This window comes from Nyctereutes procyonoides, unplaced genomic scaffold, assembly GCF_905146905.1.
Source record: "Nyctereutes procyonoides isolate TBG_1078 unplaced genomic scaffold, NYPRO_anot_genome, whole genome shotgun sequence".
Taxonomy (NCBI): domain Eukaryota; kingdom Metazoa; phylum Chordata; class Mammalia; order Carnivora; family Canidae; genus Nyctereutes; species Nyctereutes procyonoides.
In genome coordinates this window covers 23,774,857-23,793,452 of record NW_026575082.1, presented here as the reverse complement: position 1 = coordinate 23,793,452, position 18,596 = coordinate 23,774,857, and positions in this window count along the sequence as shown.

Sequence of the window (18,596 nt, the reverse complement as noted above, 5' to 3'; positions counted from 1 at the left end):
TTGAAATCCGGCATTGTGATGCTCCTGGCATTGGTTTCTTTTTCAATATTCCTCTGGCTACTCGGGGTCTTTTCTGGTTAGAATCAATTGTTCTAGCTCTGTGAAATACGTCAATGGTACTTTGATAGAAATTGCATTCAATGTGTAGATTGCTCTGGGCAGCATAGACATCTTCACAGTATTTATTCTTCCAGTCCATGAGCATGGAATGTTTTTCCATTTCTTAGTGTCTTCCTCAATTTCTTTCATGTGTGTTCTGTAGTTTTTAGAGTATAGATCCCTTCCCTTTGATTAGGTTCATTCCTAGGTAGGTTATGGTTTTTGGTGCAACTATAAATGGGATCAATTCCTTAATTTCTCTTTCTTCTGTCTCATTGTTAGTGTATACAAATGCAACTGTTTCCTGTGCATTGATTTTATACATGGCCACATTGCAGAATTGCTGTATGAGTTCTAACAATCTTGTGGTGGAGTCTTTTGGATTTTCATCATGAAGCATCATATTATGTATGAAGAGTGAGAGTTTGACTTCTTTGCCAAGTTAAATGCCTTTTATTTCTTTTTGTTGCCTGATTGCTGAGGCTGGGACTTCTAGGACTATGTTGAATAGCAGTGGTGAGAGTGGACATCCCTGTTTCTGATCTTAGGGGAAAGCTCTCAGTTTTTCCCCATTGAGATGATATTCGCTGTGGGTTTCTCATAAATAGCTTTTAAGATGCTGAGGAATGTTCCCTCCATCCCTACACCCTGAAGAGTTTTGATCAGGAATGGATGCTGTAGTTTGTCAAATGCTTTCTCTGCATCAATTGAGAGGATCACCTGGCTCATGTCCTTTCCTTTATTAATGTTCATTGACTTGCAAATGCCAAACCATCCTTGCAGTCCAAGAATAAATCCCACTTGGTCATGGGGAATAATCCTTTTAAGGTACTGTTGGGTCCTACTGGTTAGTACCTTGGTGAGCATTTGGCATCCATGTTCATCAGGGATACTGGCCTGTAATTCTCCTTTTTTGGGGGGTCATTTTCTGGTTTGGGGATCAAAGTAATGCTGGCCTCAGAGAACAAGTTTGGATGTTTTCCTCCCATTTCTATTTTTTTTAAACAGCCTCAGAAGACTAGGTTTTAATTCTTCCCTAAATGTTTGGTAGAATTCCCATGGGAAGCCATTTGGCCCTGAATTCTTGTTTCTTGGGAGATTTTTGATTACTGCTTCAATTTCCTTGCTGGTTATGGGTCTGTTTAAATTTTCCATTTCTTCCTGTTTCAATTATGGTAGTTCATATGTTTCTAGGAACGCATCCGTTTCTTCCAGATTGCCTAATCTGTTTGCATATAGTTGCTCATAATCTGTTCTTAAAATTGTATATTCTTGGTGTTGGTCCTGATTGCTCCTCTTTCATTCATGATTTTATTAATTTGGGCCCTTCTCTTTCTTTTTGATAAGTCTGGCTGGGGGTTTACTGACAAAAGATGGAATTTTGGAGAGATTGTCCTGGGTCTGTTTTCTGAGATTACAGACAATTCCTATGAATTTTACCTTCAAATGCATATTTTGCAGTATGTACTGGTTTTCATCGGCTACTGGCATGCAGAATTCTCTTTTCCTGATGATTTCACAGTCTTTTTTAGATACTAATGTCTAAACCTGCATTCAATGCACATGCAATTATCCCCAATTATCCTCAACTTCCTTTTGTTATCCCTTATGCAGGATTCACAATAGCTTCTATTTTCAGTTGCAGAACCTTATATATAACTAATTCATATGCATGCTGAAAGGTCTAGGAAAGAGGCTGATCATTATTTATTTGAGGGAAAGGTGATAAAATATCTTATATTGCTGCTAATTATTGATGCTACAAAAAGACAGTGGTTATAATGGAGACATTATGTCACAAAGACTTTACGTATGATAATGAGCATCTGCCATAAACATGATGAGGCACAACCAGCCCTTTGGCCAATAACTAGCCACCTGTGACTCAAGACATCCAACAATATTTTCCTATTGTGGTTTTTATTTCTTTTTTTTATTTCTTTTTTCTTTTTAAGGATCATACAATCATACATATTCACAGTAGACAATTTGCACATATAAAATATATAAAGGAGAAAATAAATCTTCCAATAAATATAGCTATTGTTAATTTTTTTCTTAATCTTTGGAAAAATATGAATATGTATACATATTATTTTTATGAAATTGTTACTCAGTTTTAATTGATAAATTTTTACATTTTATCTGCCCTTTTCAACCTCCACAGCAGCAAGTATTAGACTGTCTCCTCCGTGAGGATCCTGGTTTTTTTTCTTTAAGATTTTATTTATTTATTCATGAGAGACACAGAGAGAGAGGCAAAGACACAGGCAGAGGAAGAAGCAGGCTTCCCACAAGGAGCCTGATACGGGACTTGATCCCCAATCCCAGGATCACGCCCTGAGCAGAAGGCAGACCCTCAACTGTTGAGCCAGGCATCCCAGGATCCTATCTGTTAAGGAGAAATGTCCTCATTTTTAAATAACAAATGAGATGTATTATCTCCTGGCAGAAAAACAAACACATAGATCAATGGAACAGAATAGGGAACCCAGAAATGGACCCTCAACTCTATGGTCAAATAATATTCGATAAAGAAGGAAAGACTATCCACTGGAAAAAGGACAGTCTCTTCCATAAATGGTGCTGGGAAAATTGGGCAGCCACGTGCAGAAGAATGAAACTAGACCATTCTCTGACACCAGACACAAAGATAAACTCAAAATGGAAGAAAGGTCTACATGTGAGACAAGAATCCATCAGAATCCTAGAGCAGAACACAGGCAACACCCTTTTTGAACTTGGCCACAGCAACTTCTTGCAAGATATATCCATGAAGGCAAGGGAAACAAACGCAAAAATTAACTATTGGGACTTCAGGATACAAAGCTTCTGCACAGCAGAAGAAACAGTCAACAAAACTGCAAGACAACCTACAGAATGGGAGAAGATATTTGCAAATGACATAGCAGATAAAGGGCTAGTTTCCAAGATCTATAAAGAACTTATTAAACTCAACAGCAAAGAAACCAACAATCCAATGATGAAATGGCCAAAAGGCATGAACAGAAATTTCACCAAAGAAGACCTAGACATGGCCAACACGCACATGAGAAAATGCTCCGCATCACTGGCCACCATGGAAATACAAATCAAAACCACAATGAGATACCACCTCACATCAGTGAGAATGGGGAAATGGATTTACCCCAAAGAATCAGCTGCAGTGAAACGCCGGAACACCTGTACCCCAATGTTCACAGCAGCAATGTCCACAATAGCCACACTGTGGAAGGAGCCTCAGTGTCCATCAACATATGATGGATAAAGAAGATGTATACAATGGAATATGTATACAATGGAATATTTCTCAGCCATTAGAAACTACGAATCCCACCATTTGCTTCGATGTGGATGGAACTGGAGGGTGTTACGCTGAGTGAAGTAAGTTGGAGAAGGACAATCATTACATGGTTTCACATATGAAGAATATAAAAATAGTGAAAAAGAATAAAGGGGAAAGGAGAGAAAATGAGTGGGAAAAATCAGAGAGGGTGAGAGACCATGAGAGACTCCTAACTCTGGGAAACAAACAAAGGGTGATGGAAGGGGAGGTGGGTGGGGGGTTGGCGTGACTGGGTGACAGGCACTGAGGGGGGCACTTGATGGGATGAGCACTGTGTTATGCTATATGCTGGCAAATCGAACTCCAATTAAAAAAAACACTCAAAAAAAGTGATGTATTATCTTATGGCCTTAATAAGATTAAGGAAGACATTGCCGTGATTTTGAATCACATGCCTCAGAGATTTATAGAGGATTTCAAATAACATTTCTTAACTGAACAAACAGGATATTTATTGATAAGGTTTAGGTACCATAATTTTTTTCAAATATATATTTTTTATTTATTTATTCATGAGAGATGCAGAGAGAGAGAGGCAGAGACACAGGCAGAGGGAGAAGCAGGCTCCCTGCAGGGAGCCCGATGTGGGACTCGATCCCAGAACCCTGGGATCATGACCTGAGCCGAAGGCAGATGCTCAATCACTGAGCCACCCAGGGGCCCCGACCATAATTTTTTAAAAGAGCTAAACTGAGGTGAAAAACAACTTGACCACTAAAAGTCTGACTACTCATAATGATTTTTCCTTGCTTTAGGCAACAGAAATAATTCAGCACTGTGCATGTATTTAAAAACCACATCAGGGCAGCCCAGGTGGCTCAATGGTTTAGCGCTGCCTTCAGCCTAGGGCATGACCCCGGGGTCCCAGGATAAAGTCCCAGGTCAGGCTCCCTGCATGGAGCCCACTTCTCCCTCTGCTTGTGTCTCTGCCTTTCTCTCTCTCTCTCTCTCTCTCTCTCTCTCTCTGTGTGTGTGTGTGTGTGTGTGTGTGTGTGTCGTGCATAAATAAAATCTTTTTAAAAAATAAAAAATAAAAATCAAACTGCACTTCAGTGAAAAATCTCTTTACTTTCTGGGTCCAATTTTCATTGGAATATCCACTACAATCTGCTACAACCACAAAACACTTTAATGATATTTCTGATCATCTATAGTTTGAATTATTCCTTTTAATCTGTAGAAATAAAGAATCAGAAGAAAATCAACTGGAATTGGAATCTGATTATTTCCCTGCATATAAATGCATTTGTGAAATATTAAAATCATACTGTTTCTTATGCTGAGATAAAATAATACCTTTAAGAGGTTGTTGTGTAAATTAAATTTTCTGATGAATATATTTTAATTCTACAGTGAGCATGTGTAACCAGTGTTTGTATGTGATCTACATCAATGAGAAAGTTTTGCTGAGAAGCAGGGCATCAAGAGACAAGAGTTATTTAAGAAGATTAATGGGAAAAAAAGTTATCAAATTTCGTGATTTTACCTACCTTAAAATTAAGAGTTCATGATAGTCTCCTGTGAAAGTTCATGGCTGAAATCTGCTAACTGGAGTGAGGGGAACCAGGATGGTGAGCACAGAAGGGAGTGAAGGTTTCAGCAAGGGATAACATAATACATGAATAACATGGAAATGGGCGGCAATACTTGCCTTGTTATGAACTAACTAAAGGCTATAAATGATTATCTGAGATAAAAATTATACCAGTGATTCTACTAAAGATCACAGAGAAAAGATAGGTTAATTTCTACTCTTAAACTTCTCCTCTTCTGAAATCTAAGACTATATTAACACATATGGAATATTTTGGAAATACACATCATAACTTTTATTCCTCATTATTTTGAACTTTTAAATGACATTTAATCTAATAAAGAGGAGGAGCATTCCCTTGTGGATTTACCTTGTCTTCTGATTCATTTGGTATTTGAAGACATGTTTCCCATTTATTTCACTTATATAATGTATCTAATAGGAATGCCAAATCTTCCTTTCTTTATTACTATGAACATGGCTCCCTGGCTCTGGCTCACACCATAAAATTTCTGAGTAGCCCCCAAATCTCGGGCTTGCAGCCATGCTGACCACTGAGATGAATGAACACCTATCTCTTGGTGTAATCCAGATTGCCCGAACTTGGGAGATATCTTTTCCCCTTCCTGTCTGCCTTCCTCAAAAACTGGAATTCCTACCAGGTGTCAAGAATCTACTTAATGCTGGGAATATGTTGGGAATTCAATGGCATGAGGGATATAGTTATTTATAAATAACTGTAGGATTGTAATATTGTGATTTATAACAAGAAATATATATGTGGTTTTCCCCCTCAGTCACACAGAGCTTCTAAAACCCTTGCAAATTCCCAAATGATAATTGGACTACACACATCTTGCTTTCTTTTCTTTCTTTTTTTTTTAAAGATTTATTTATTCATGAGAGACACAGAGAGAGAGAGGGGCAGAGACACAGGCAGAAGGAGATGCAGGCTCCCCGCAGGAAGCCCAATGGGGGACTTGATCCCGAATCCCGGATCACGCCCACCCTGAGCCAAAGGCAGACACCTAACTGCTGAGCCATCCAGGCATCCCAAGCATCTTGTTTTCTAATGAGAAGACTCTGGATAGGCTTCTAGATGGCTCCCAGGTGGAGGATATTCACCAGAAGGACAAAAACATGATTAGAAGCTTGAAAATTTCAGTCCCATACTCCAACCTCCAGAGAGGAAGGGAGCTGGAAATGGAGTTAGTGATTGCTTATGTGAGGAAGCCTTCATAAAATCTCCATAGTATGGAGTCAGAGTTTCCAGGTTGGTGAACACACCCATATACCAGAAGGATGATGCACCCCAACTCCATGGGGCCAGAAGCTCCCTCTCAGGAGACTCTCAGACCTCACTCTACATATGTCTTCTTCTGGCCGTTCACCTGTATCCTTTGCCATATCCATTATTATATGTAAGTTGGTAAACATAAGTGTTTCCCTGAGTTCTGTAAGCTGCTTTAGCAAATCAACAGACCTCAAAAGAAGAGTAATGGGGACCCCAGATTTGCAGCCAAGTGGGCAGAAGTTGTAGGTAACCTGGAGACATACTACTTGTAGGTGTTATCCGAAGTACGGGGCAGTTTCCTGAAACTGAACCCTTAACCTGTGGAATTTGAAGCTATCCCCAGGCAGACGGTGTCAGAGTTGAGTTAAATTGTGAAATAACCAGCTGAAGTCACAAAGAATTGCTTGGTAGGGGAAAGCCCCAAACATTTGGTGTCAGAAGTGTTGTTAAGTGTGGTAGTAGATGAGCATAAAGAAGACAGGAAGGAGGAAGAGAGACCGTTTTTTTGTTTATAAGGATTGTGTGAAAAAATGCTTTTCAAAGCTACAAGAATTTTGAGAGTAGACAGCAACAGTTCCTCAGATCTGTTCATGTTGGTGTTAAAAAAATGGGCATTTGGAAATTATTTCTAAGGTACTCAACTCCACTCAATATAGAAACTAGACTAGTTCTAATTAGTCGTTCCAGGTATTTTCACAAGGTCACTCCATCCCTTTTTTGATGGTTGCAAAAATCCCATACTTTATAGGAAAACTCAAAACAGAAAGAATTGTCCTGCAATTACATCTCTGCTGCATTTTTGCAGCTAAACATTATAATGAATGTATCTAAAACATGGTATGAAAAATAAAATAAAATAAATAAAAATAAATAAATAAAACATGGTATGTTCTGGATCAATATGGCCTCCTCAAGGTCTGCATTGGCTCATACCCACCTTCAGCTGCAGGACCCACACTGCACAAGACATCTTGCCTTCCAAGCACTGCCTCAATATTGGTGAAAAAGCACCTTTATTAGGTATTTCAAATAACAACAGAAAATTAATCCCTTCAGCAAATGCCTTTCTTTTTTTAAATATTTTATTTATTTATCTATGCATGAGAGATGCAGAGAAAGAGGCAGAGACACAGGCAGGGGGAGAAGCAGGCTCCATGCGGGGAGCTCAATGCGGAACTCGATCCCAGGATCACAACCTGAGCTGAAGGCAGATGCTCAACCACTGAGCCACCCAGGTGTCACAAGTGTGTTTCTTTTAAATATATCTTGTAACAAATTACGTGTTTAATGTTTTCTGCTTAAACAATATGTCATAATAAGATTTTCCCAAGTTTTTACTTTTCTAGCAATAATTAATGAAGTTTTTCAATAATAAAAATAATAGAGATATGTCAAATGTAATTTTCTTACATGTCTACCATACAAAAATGGGAAAAGTGAAATAAAGTTAAGACAGAAGAAAACTGCATCACTTGCCATCAGGGAAATACAAATCAAAACCACAATGAGATACCACCTCACACCAGTGAGAATGGGGAAAATTAATAAGGCAGGAAACAACAAATGTTGGAGAGGATGTGGAGAAAAGGGAACCCTCTTACACTGTTGGTGGGAATGTGAACTGGTGCAGCCACTCTGGAAAACTGTGTGGAGGTTCCTCAAAGAATTAAAAATAGACCTGCCCTACGACCCAGCAATTGCACTGTTAGGGATTTACCCCGAAGATTCAGATGCAATGAAACGCCGGGGCACCTGCACCCCGATGTTTCTAGCAGCAATGTCCACAATAGCCAAACTGTGGAAGGAGCCTCGGTGCCCATCGAAAGATGAATGGATAAAGAAGATGTGGTTTATGTATACAATGGAATATTACTCAGCCATTAGAAACAACAAATACCCACCATTTGCTTCAACGTGGATGGAACTGGAGGGTATTATGCTGAGTGAAGTAAGTCAATCGGAGAAGGACAAACAGTGTATGTTCTCACTCATTTGGGGAATATGAATAATAGTGAAGGGGAATATAAGGGAAGGGAGAAGAAATGTGTGGGAAATATCAGAAAGGGACACAGAACATAAAGACTTCTAACTCTGGGAAATGAACTAGGGGTGGTGGAAGGGGAGGAGGGCGGGGGGTGGGGGTGAATGGGTGACAGGCACGGAGGGGGACACTTGACGGGATGAGCACTGGGTGTTATTCTGTATGTTGGTAAATTGAACACCAATAAAAATTAATTTATTAAAAAAAAAAGACAGAAGAAAAGCCATACATTTATCACTCAGAGGTAAATAGTAAAACTATCTTTCCATTTATTCTATTTTTATATAAGACTATATTCACATTTATATTAAAATAAACATTGGATGACATATACAGTCTTAAAATACATATTTACTATTTGCAATATTGGGAACTTATTCCTCTGCAACACAGTTCTAATGGCTTTATAGCATGCCATGTTTTAGCATTTATTAACCAATCCCCTTGTTGTTGTTGACATGCTTTGTTTCTCATTATTCACTAGCAGTATACCCAGGGACTCAATTGCAAAAGAAATTTGGTACTGTTGTGGCTTTTTGCGAAAGAAAAATGGACTGAAAACAGTTTTCATAGAATTAAAGAAGTAGGCCCAGTTTTAATTGGATAAATAAAATGAATGAATAAAACAAACATTTCAGCAGTTTGTCAAGAGCTCTGGTGACAGAAAATAACATGAGGTTTTCATTTTGGTCCAAAACCCCGGGATATTGTCATAATTTAGTTAAGTGCTATACAAAAGTTTAGAATAATAATATCATTATATCATTTAATAGCATGTATTGTATGTATCACATACTAATATATGTAATACTAATATAATCAATATTTATAAATACTATGGACACTAGTTATAAAGCCTTTTTTATTGACATATTTTTATTGAAGTACAATTAGTATCCAATGTTCTATTAGTTTGAGGTGTACAACATATTGATTCAACATTATTCAGTGCTCACCATGATAAGTGCAGTCACCATACAATATGATCGTAAAATTATTGACTATATTTCCAATACTATACCTTTCATCTCTGTGACTTATTTATTTTATAACTGGAAGTTTGTACCTCTTACTCCCCTTTATCTATTTCACCCACCCTCCCCCACTTACCTTTCCTCAGACAACCACCAGTTTGCTCTCTTTTATTTTCTTTGGCTCTCTTTTATATTTGAGTTTGTTTTTTTGTTGTTGTTTTGTTTGTTTCTTTGTTCATTTGCTTTGTTCTTTTAGATTCCACATAGAAGTGAAATCGCGTGGTATTTGTCTTTCACTGTGAATCTACAATCTCTATGTTCTTCAGAATATACGATCTTCATGATTTTTAAATTTTAAATCTCTTAGATTCAGTCGTGAAAAGATACACACACAATAAGGAAACAAACATTTACTTCAAGCATTTACTTACACCAAGCACACAGTTGGTAGCTGATTTACTGGACAGCTTACTATATGCCTACATTTGACTCTGTAACGTAAACTATTATATCAAGTTTCCAAGTGCATCTATTTGCAAAGAACGCTCTCTTAAATAATTAATTTTATTATCATAATTAAACAAAGGCAAACAAATCTATCACTATTCTGTGTGAGAAGAAACAAAAACATTAGCTGTTCAACTTTCTCTAGATAGAATAAAAACGTTTTGACAAAAGACAATACCAACCGCACAAACCCTTGAGGTCAACAAAAATAGCAAAAGTAAGACAGTAATGATCAAAACCTAGGGAGATAAGCATAAAATAGTTTTCTCAAGTGTTTTTTAAAAAAATGTTATTGTGCAGATGTTTTCAATAATCACTGGAGACTTTTTTTCTCTAAACATTTAGCAATAAACTTATTTCTAACGTGGCTTTATAGTTTTATATTAAATAAATCCACCATATATGCTAATAATTTCCCTAATAAGGACTCATTTAACAACTGGGATCTGAAGCATTGAGTAATAATGAAATTGTCCCTTCTTAATTGTGTTTGTGCTTCAGAGTGACATGCTCAGAGGCCTCGTTCCAAGGGAGAAATCAGAAGCAATTTCCTATAATCATGCTTTATTTAGATGAATAGCTGAAAAGAATGGACATAGTCAAGCATTTCCTAACATTTACTGACTGTGCAACTATCATGCTTTCATGTCAGAAAAATCTGAGTTCTGATAAAGTTCTGATAATAAATTTTTAGAATATTTTACAGTTCAAAATGCCTCCAAAGCCGATTGCACACATGTAAAGATTCCTGATAAAAATTTATGGTCACAGAAGATAAGAATCTTGTCTTATAGCTTTACAAGTACATCTACATAAAAATATATAAAGTGGAAATCACTTTTATTTTATTTTTTAATTTAAATTCAATTTGCCAACATATAGGACATCATTAGTTTCAGATGCAGTGTTCGATAATTTATAAGTTACCTATAACATCAGTGCTCATCACATCACAGGTCCTTCTTAATGCCCACAACCCAATTAATCCAACAAGCCACTGCCTGGTCCGCCAGCAACCCCATTTGTTTCCCATAGTTGAGAGACTCTCATGGTTTAACTCTCTCTCTCTCTGATGACTTCCCATTGAGTTTTCCTTCCTTTCCCCTATGATCCTCGGTGCTGTTTCTTATATTCCACATGAGTGAAACCGTATGATAATTGTCTTTCTCTGAGTGAATTATTTCAATCAACATAACACCCTCCAGTCGCATCCGTGTTGATGTAAATGGTGGGAATTCATCCTTTCTGGTGGCTGAGTAATATCCCATTGTATGCATATACCATACCTTCTTTATCCATTCATCTGTCACCAGACATCTTGGCTCTTTCCTTTCCACGGTTTGGCTACTGTGGACATTGCTGCTATAAACATTGGTGCACGTACCCATTCAGATCACTACCTTTGTATTTTTGGGGTAAATACTTAGTAGTTCAATTGTTGGGTCATAAGGTAGCTCTATTTTTAACTTCTTGAGGAATCTCTGTACTGTTTTTCGAGTGGCTGCACCAGCTTGCATTCCCACCAACAGTGCAAGAGGGTTCCCCTTTCTCCACATCCTCTTCAATATTTGTTGTTTCTGTCTTGTTAATTTTAGCCATTCTGACTGGTGCAGATAGGTATCTCGTTGTGGTTTTGATTTCTATTTCCCTGACTGCAAGTGATGTGGTGCATTTTTTCATGTGTCTGTTGGCCATGTCTGTGTCTTCTTTGGAGAAATATCTGTTCATGACTTCACCCCATTTCCTAGCTGAATTGTTCTTTTTTTGGGGGGGGGTGTTGAGTTTCATAAGTTCTTTATAGATCTTGGATACTAGCCCTTTATCTGCTATGTCATTTGCAAATACCTTCTCCCATTCTGTAGGGTGTCTTGTAGTTTTGTTGACTGTTTCCTTTGCTGTGTAGAAGCTTCTTATCTTGATGAAGTCCCAATAATTCATTTTTGCTTCTGTTTCCCTTGCCTTCATGGATGTATCTTGCAAGAAGTTGCTGTGACCAACTTCAAAAAGGGTGTTGCCTGTGTTCTCCTCTAGGATTTTGATGGATTCTTGTCTCACATTTAGATCTTTCATCCATTTTGAGTTTATCTTTGTGTCTGGTGTAAGAGAATGGTCCAGTTTCATTCCTCTGCACATGGCTGTCCAATTTTCCCAGCACCATTTATTGAAGAGACTGTCCTTTTTTCCAGTGGACAGTCTTTCCTCCTTTATCGAATATTAGTTGACCATAAAGTTAAGAGCCCATCTCTGGATTCTCTGTTCTGTTCCATTGATCTGTGTGTCTGTTTTTGAGCCAGGACCACACTGTCTTGATGATCACAGCTTTGTAGGACAACCTGAAATCCGGCATTGTGATGCCCCCAGCTTTGGTTTTCTTTTTCAATATTCCTCTGGCTATTCAGGGTCTTTTCTGGTTAGGATTAATTGTTCCAGCTCTGTGAAATATGTCGATGGTACTTTGATAGAAATTGCATTCAATGTGTAGATTGCTCTGGGCAGCATAGACATCTTCACAGTATTTATTCTTCCAATCTATGAGCATGGAATGCTTTTCCATTTCTTAGTGTCTTCCTCAATTTCTTTCATGTGTGTTCTGTAGTTTTTAGAGTACAGATCCTTTCCCTTTGATTAGGTTCATTCCTAGGTAGGTTATGGTTTTTGGTGCAACTGTAAATGGGATCGATTCCTTAATTTCTCTTCCTTCTGTCCCATTGTTAATGTATAGAAATGCAACTGTTTCTGTGCATTGATTTTATACATGGCCACATTGCAGAATTGCTGTATGAGTTCTAACAATCTTGTGGTGGAGTCTTTTGGATTTTCATCATGAAGCATCATATTATGTATGAAGAGTGAGAGTTTGACTTCTTTGCCAAGTTAAATGCCTTTTATTTCTTTTTGTTGCCTGATTGCTGAGGCCAGGACTTCTAGGACTATGTTGAATAGCAGTGGTGAGAATGGACATCCCTGTTTCTGATCTTAGGGGAAAGGCTCCCAGTGCTTCCCCATTGAGAATGATATTTGCTGTGGGCTTTTCATAGATGACTTTTAAGATGCTGAGGAATGTTTCCTCTATCCCTACACTCTGAAGAATTTGATCAGGAATGGATGCTGTAGTTTGTTAAATGCTCTCTCTGCATCAATTGAGAGGATCACAAGGCTCATGTCCTTTCCTTTATTTAATGTTCATTGACTTGCAAATGCCAAACCATCCTTGCAGTCCAAGAATAAATCCCACTTGGTCATGGGGAATAATCCTTTTAAGGTACTGTTGGGTCCTACTGGTTAGTATCTTGGTGAGCATTTGGCATCCGCATTCATCAGGGATATTGGTCTGTAATTCTCCTTTTTGGGGGGGGTCATTTTCTGGTTTGGGGATCAAAGTAATGCTGGCCTCAGAGAACAAGTTTGGACATTTTCCTCCCATTTCTATTTTTTGAAAAAGCTTCAGAAGATTAGGTTTTAATTCTTCCCTAAATGTTTGGTAGAATTCCCATGGGAAACCATTTGGCCCTGGATTCTTGTTTCTCGGGAGATTTTTGATTGCTGCTTCAATTTCCTTGCTGGTTATGGGTCTGTTTAAATTTTCTATTTCTTCCTGTTTCAATTATGGTAGTTTATACGTTTCTAGGAATGCATCCGTTTCTTCCAGATTGCCTAATCTGTTTGCATATAGTTGCTCATAATCTGTTCTTAAAATTGTATATTCTTGGTGTTGGTCATGATTGCTCCTCTTTCATTCATGATTTTATTAATTTGGGTCCTTTGTCTTTCTTTTTTATGAGTCTTGTTAAGAGTTTATTGACGTTATTAGTTTTTTCAAAGAACCAGGTTCTAATTTCATTGATCTGTTCTACTGTTCCATTCGTTTCTATTTCATTGATTTAGCTCTAATCTTTATTATTTCTCTCCTTCTGCTGGATTTAGGCTTCATTTTCTGTTTTCTCCAGCTCCTTTAGGTGTAAGTTGAACTTGTTTATTTGAGATTTTTCTAGTTTTTTGAGAAAGGCTTGTATTGCAATGTATTTCCCTCTTAGGGTCACCTTTGCTTTATCCCAACAGTTTTGAACAGTTGTGTTTCATTTTCATTTGTTTCCATAAATTTTTAAAATTCTTTAATTTCCTGATTGACCCATGCATTCTCTAGTAGGATACTCTTTAACGTCTGAGTGTTTGAGTTCCTTCCAAATTTCCTCTTGTGATTGAGTTCAAGTTTCAAAGCTGTGATCTGACGATACACGAGGAATAATCCAAATGTTTTGGAAAGAAACCTGATTTGTGGCCCAGTATGTGATCTATTCTAGAGACGACTCCATATGCAGTCAAGAAGAATGTGTTTTGCAGTCTTTGGGGAACCATAAACTTGGTATTTGCCTGTTGTTTCAGTTAGTGTTTGGGGGAGAGGCCTGCCACTCTGTTCTCAGATATCTTTTCCTGGGCAGAGTTGTACTGCCCTTTGCCAGGAGGTTGGGTTCGGGGTAAGCTGCTTCTGGTTGCTCTATGTGGCTTTTGTTCCCTTAAGTCTTTCTGTGCCTCCCTAGAGGATGAAAATAAAAATGGCCATGCCTCCATCTCCAGCCTTGGAGCTGAAAGATTATGATGCCCTCTCTTCAAACTTCAGGGATAAGCAGTCCTCACTTTGGTGTATGCCAAACTCTGCAAACCCTTGCAGTGTGCACCCACGTTTATCCTCCTGGGGGCAGGTCGAAGGTCCCCACATAGAATGCTTGGGATTCCGTTTATGGCATACTGAGCTGAGAGCCCCCCTATACTAGTAGCAGCAGTTTCCCTGCTCCAATGTTTGGCAGCACTGTGGGCTTAGGCACCCCTGCTCTTTCTGTGACCCTGGGATCCCAAGGCCACACTGTCCACCTAGGATTCTGTCCTGCTTCATCACCTGAGCACCTTTCAGGCAGGGACATCTCTCACTGGAACATATTTCTAAAGTTTACAACTTTGTACTCTGGGGCTATATCCCTTTCTGGTAGCTGACTTGCTGAGACTCCCTCCCCTCACCATTTATCTTCTAATATGTCCCCTCAGATTCACTTCTCTCTACCTCCTATCTTGCAAAAAGCTCCTATCATTTTCCCATTTGTTGAATTCCAGCAATTCTTTTCTTGCATCTTGGGTTGAATTCACAGGTGTTCAGAATTATTTGATAATTATCTAGCTAAATTCAAGTGACCAGATGAAATGAGGTCTCCTACTCTTCTGTCATCTGGCCCGGAAATAACTCATCATTTTTACTTTAAATGCACTGACATTGATTTCAACTAAAAATCTTATATCATTTATTTAAAGGCTTGATTTTTATCTCATTTCCCTGGTAGTATTTGGAGATTTGACTGAAAATCTAATTTAGTACATATCTGGGTGCCACAGAGCAAGATGATTAGTAAAGTTGCTTTACACATATTGAGAATTCTGGAAAGTGGAGGAAATGGGTTAATTTCCAAACTGATGAAATGTAGTGCTGGATTTGGATTTTCAGATTCCAATTTTCCTTTTTAGACAAGAGGTAGTTCTACTCTAAGGAAAGTGTGGCCAGAGCTCCAGTAGCCCTGTTTGGAGGTTTCAACCTCCTGACAGGCAAGATGGCTTTTATACTCCGAATGCTGCTGCACATGCTGTTGCCAATGGTTTCTGACAATGGGAATAAGAAAAGGATAGAAGAGGGATCCCTGGCTGGCTCAGCAGTTGAGTGTCTACCTTCAGCTCAGGGCATGATCCCAGGGTCCCGGGATCGAGTCCCACATCGAGGTCACTACAGGGAGCCTGCTTCTCCCTCTGCCTGTGTCTCTGCCTCTCTCTCTGTGTGTCTCTCATGAATAAATAAAATCTTACAAAAAAGAAAAAAGGATAGAAGAATATATGAAAATAGCTTATAAGATTTAGTGCTGATTCTTAACATCCTCTGGCATGAGCAAGCTGTTGAGTGATGCTTCACTTCATCTTTCTGTTTCCCTTGTTCTTGCTTTCCAAAGTTTCCTTAGGCTTCTTTGAAGAATCTGGAAATAGGATAGTTCTAGCATTCATTAGTTCATCAGACCCACAATCTCCCCCCTAGAGGTGTGTCTTCCCAGCCCTCCTCTAGAGTTTCTACCTTCTTTAGAACAGGTCTGACATAGCCACAGACTGCTGCTCATTCCCAAAGCTTCTGCCAGTGATGAAAACATCCAGAGAAAGATGAGAGGCTATTGTCCCAAGGTCTACTTCTTAGGAACAAGGACACTTTTTCAGGAAGCCCCTAGCAGACTGCCACTCACATCCCATTGATCATAACTGGACATCCTGTCCACTATTGACTGGCCCCAATTAGATTCCTCCCTGACCTGAAAATTGGGTTTCTCCCCAAGGAGAAGGGGAGTTATCTCCCTAAACAAATAGTGATTCTCATGGCATGTAAGTCATTGGAGAGTCAAGAGTGACCACTAGAGGGTGAAGTTACTTGTGAAGGGACACTACTCACAAAGATGAAGGCTGACAGAATTTGTTTGATCCAAAGATTTCATTGATTTGTCCTTCTCTTTTGGGTGGGGTGAAGACTTCTAGAAAAATCCCTGACTAGACCCCATTCCCCAGTGATATTGATTCAGTATATGTAGGCTATGCCCAAACCATCACTATTTAACAACTGTCCAGTGATCATAGTGTGTGGCCAACATTGCGACTCATGGCTGTACACTCAGGACCTGCTGGTATAGAACAAGAGGTGGCACAAATGAAGTTTGCTTTACCTTAATCATCCAGTTCTCTGAACTAAGCTTTTAGTCATGAGGTTGGCTAATGATAGAACGGTACTAAATTTTCCCATTTTTCCACCTGCCTGATGTCCCTGTATCTCTCCTGGAAACACTCTCAGGCAAGGACAGCACCGCAGTGGATTGGCCTTTTCTGCTTTGCTTTTTTTTTCTTGGTCTTCTACTTAAATACTATACAGCCTCACCCTCACCCCACCCCACATTTTCTACCTTCCATCTAGTGTCACCTTGCTGACTCATTCCCTCTACATGCCCTCATGTCACCTATGGTTTCTTATACTTTTCATATTTTGCAGTCCACTCTATCCCTCGTAATTTCTCATGCTTCTCTTTCCAGGATGAAACTGTTAACTTTCAAGTAAAACTGTTAGTTACTTTATCAACAAAATGGATTTTTTTTTCAGGAATAATAGAGAATTGCAGCTTGAGACAAGCAAGTTATGTCAAAACCAAGTCTGGAGAACAAAGGAAAGGAAAGCTCTTTTCTAGAGGGAAAGGGGGCATTGGGAGTGGCTGTTATAAACAAGTCTACTGGAGTAAACTGGGAGTTCAAAGTGTAGTGGCTTTTCATTGGCTCAGTTCTGAGTCTCTCACTGGCGAGGCTATTGCCAGGCAAGGAGAAAAATCGCTTTTTCCCCCTGCAGAGCAGTATAGACTTCTTTTTGCCAGAACGCAAGGTACCTCTCCTGTGAGTTCTGCGAAGAGCTGCAAGGAGCAGCATGGTGTGAGAGCTCCCCCTTCTGGCCTCCCAGCTCCATTTTAAGTGGGGTTTCCTTTACTCAGTTTCCCAAAACTCATGATGGATTTTATTTTTTTTAATAAATTTATTTTTTATTGGTGTTGTTCAATTTGCCAACATACAGAATAACACCCAGTGCTCATCCCGTCAAGTGCCCCCCTCAGTGCCCGTCACCCATTCACCCCCACCCCCTGCCCTCCTCCCCTTCCACCACCCCTAGTTCGTTTCCCAGAGTTAGGAGTCTTTATGTTCTGTCTCCCTTTCTGATATTTCCCACCCATTTCTTCTCCCTTCCCTTATATTCCCTTTCACTATTGTTTATATTCCCCAAATGAATGAGAACATACACTGTTTGTCCTTCTCCGATTGACTTACTTCACTCAGCATAATACCCTCCAGTTCATGATGGATTTTAAAGGCAATCTCATAAGCATTATATAATCACCCCCACCTTCATTTGCCTGCTGCCACATTTGTCTTCTCAGTCCATTCACGTGCTCAAGCCACGGAAAGGGGGAGAGAGTCCCCCTGGGTTGAATTGCAGTAATGTTGCTGCATAGCCAGTGATGCCAAATTCAGTATCAACAACAGGTGTTTGTCTTTTTCGCTCATGATACATATCTGTTATTTTCTTTCTGGGCTGCACTAAGCTTTATGAGGAAAGACCAGCTCTTCATTAATTGCCTACAATGTGTGCTTTCCAGCTTCTTTAGATGGGCAGTCTTGTTTTTCACCGTGTGTTCATATTTTTAGTGGCATCATATGGTATGTACTTCTTTTGATAAATTATATTATAAAGTGATACTTTAAAGAATAGAGCATAAAAATGGACCATAAATAAATACTATTATCATATTTTAGCTGTGCCTTTTATATTAGTGTTAAGTTCGTTCGGGGAAAAGGTCATCAGTTCATAGGTCTGAGCAGAGGATCATCACTCTCTAAGAGGGCCTTTACCTCATGCACAAAGAAGAGGGAAGGCTATTGGAACAGAAATCATAGATCTGATTCTAACACAAATTAACTCCGTGATAATCAGTAGAACAGCCTTGATACAAATTACAGATTGACCCTCTCAATATCTACTTCATTTTCTCTTAAAGTGTCTTCCTGTCTTATGGAATCTGGAAATCTGTACATGACATCATTCAGAGTCTCTTGCAGCTGAGATTCCATATGTGCTCTGAAGTCTACCAAGCAGAAGCACGTACCCGGGTCATGGAGGAGTGGGCCACATAAAGAAATCACAGTGTGTGTAGAGACCAAATTTTCTGTCAGACTTTGGTGAAGCATCTGATTGT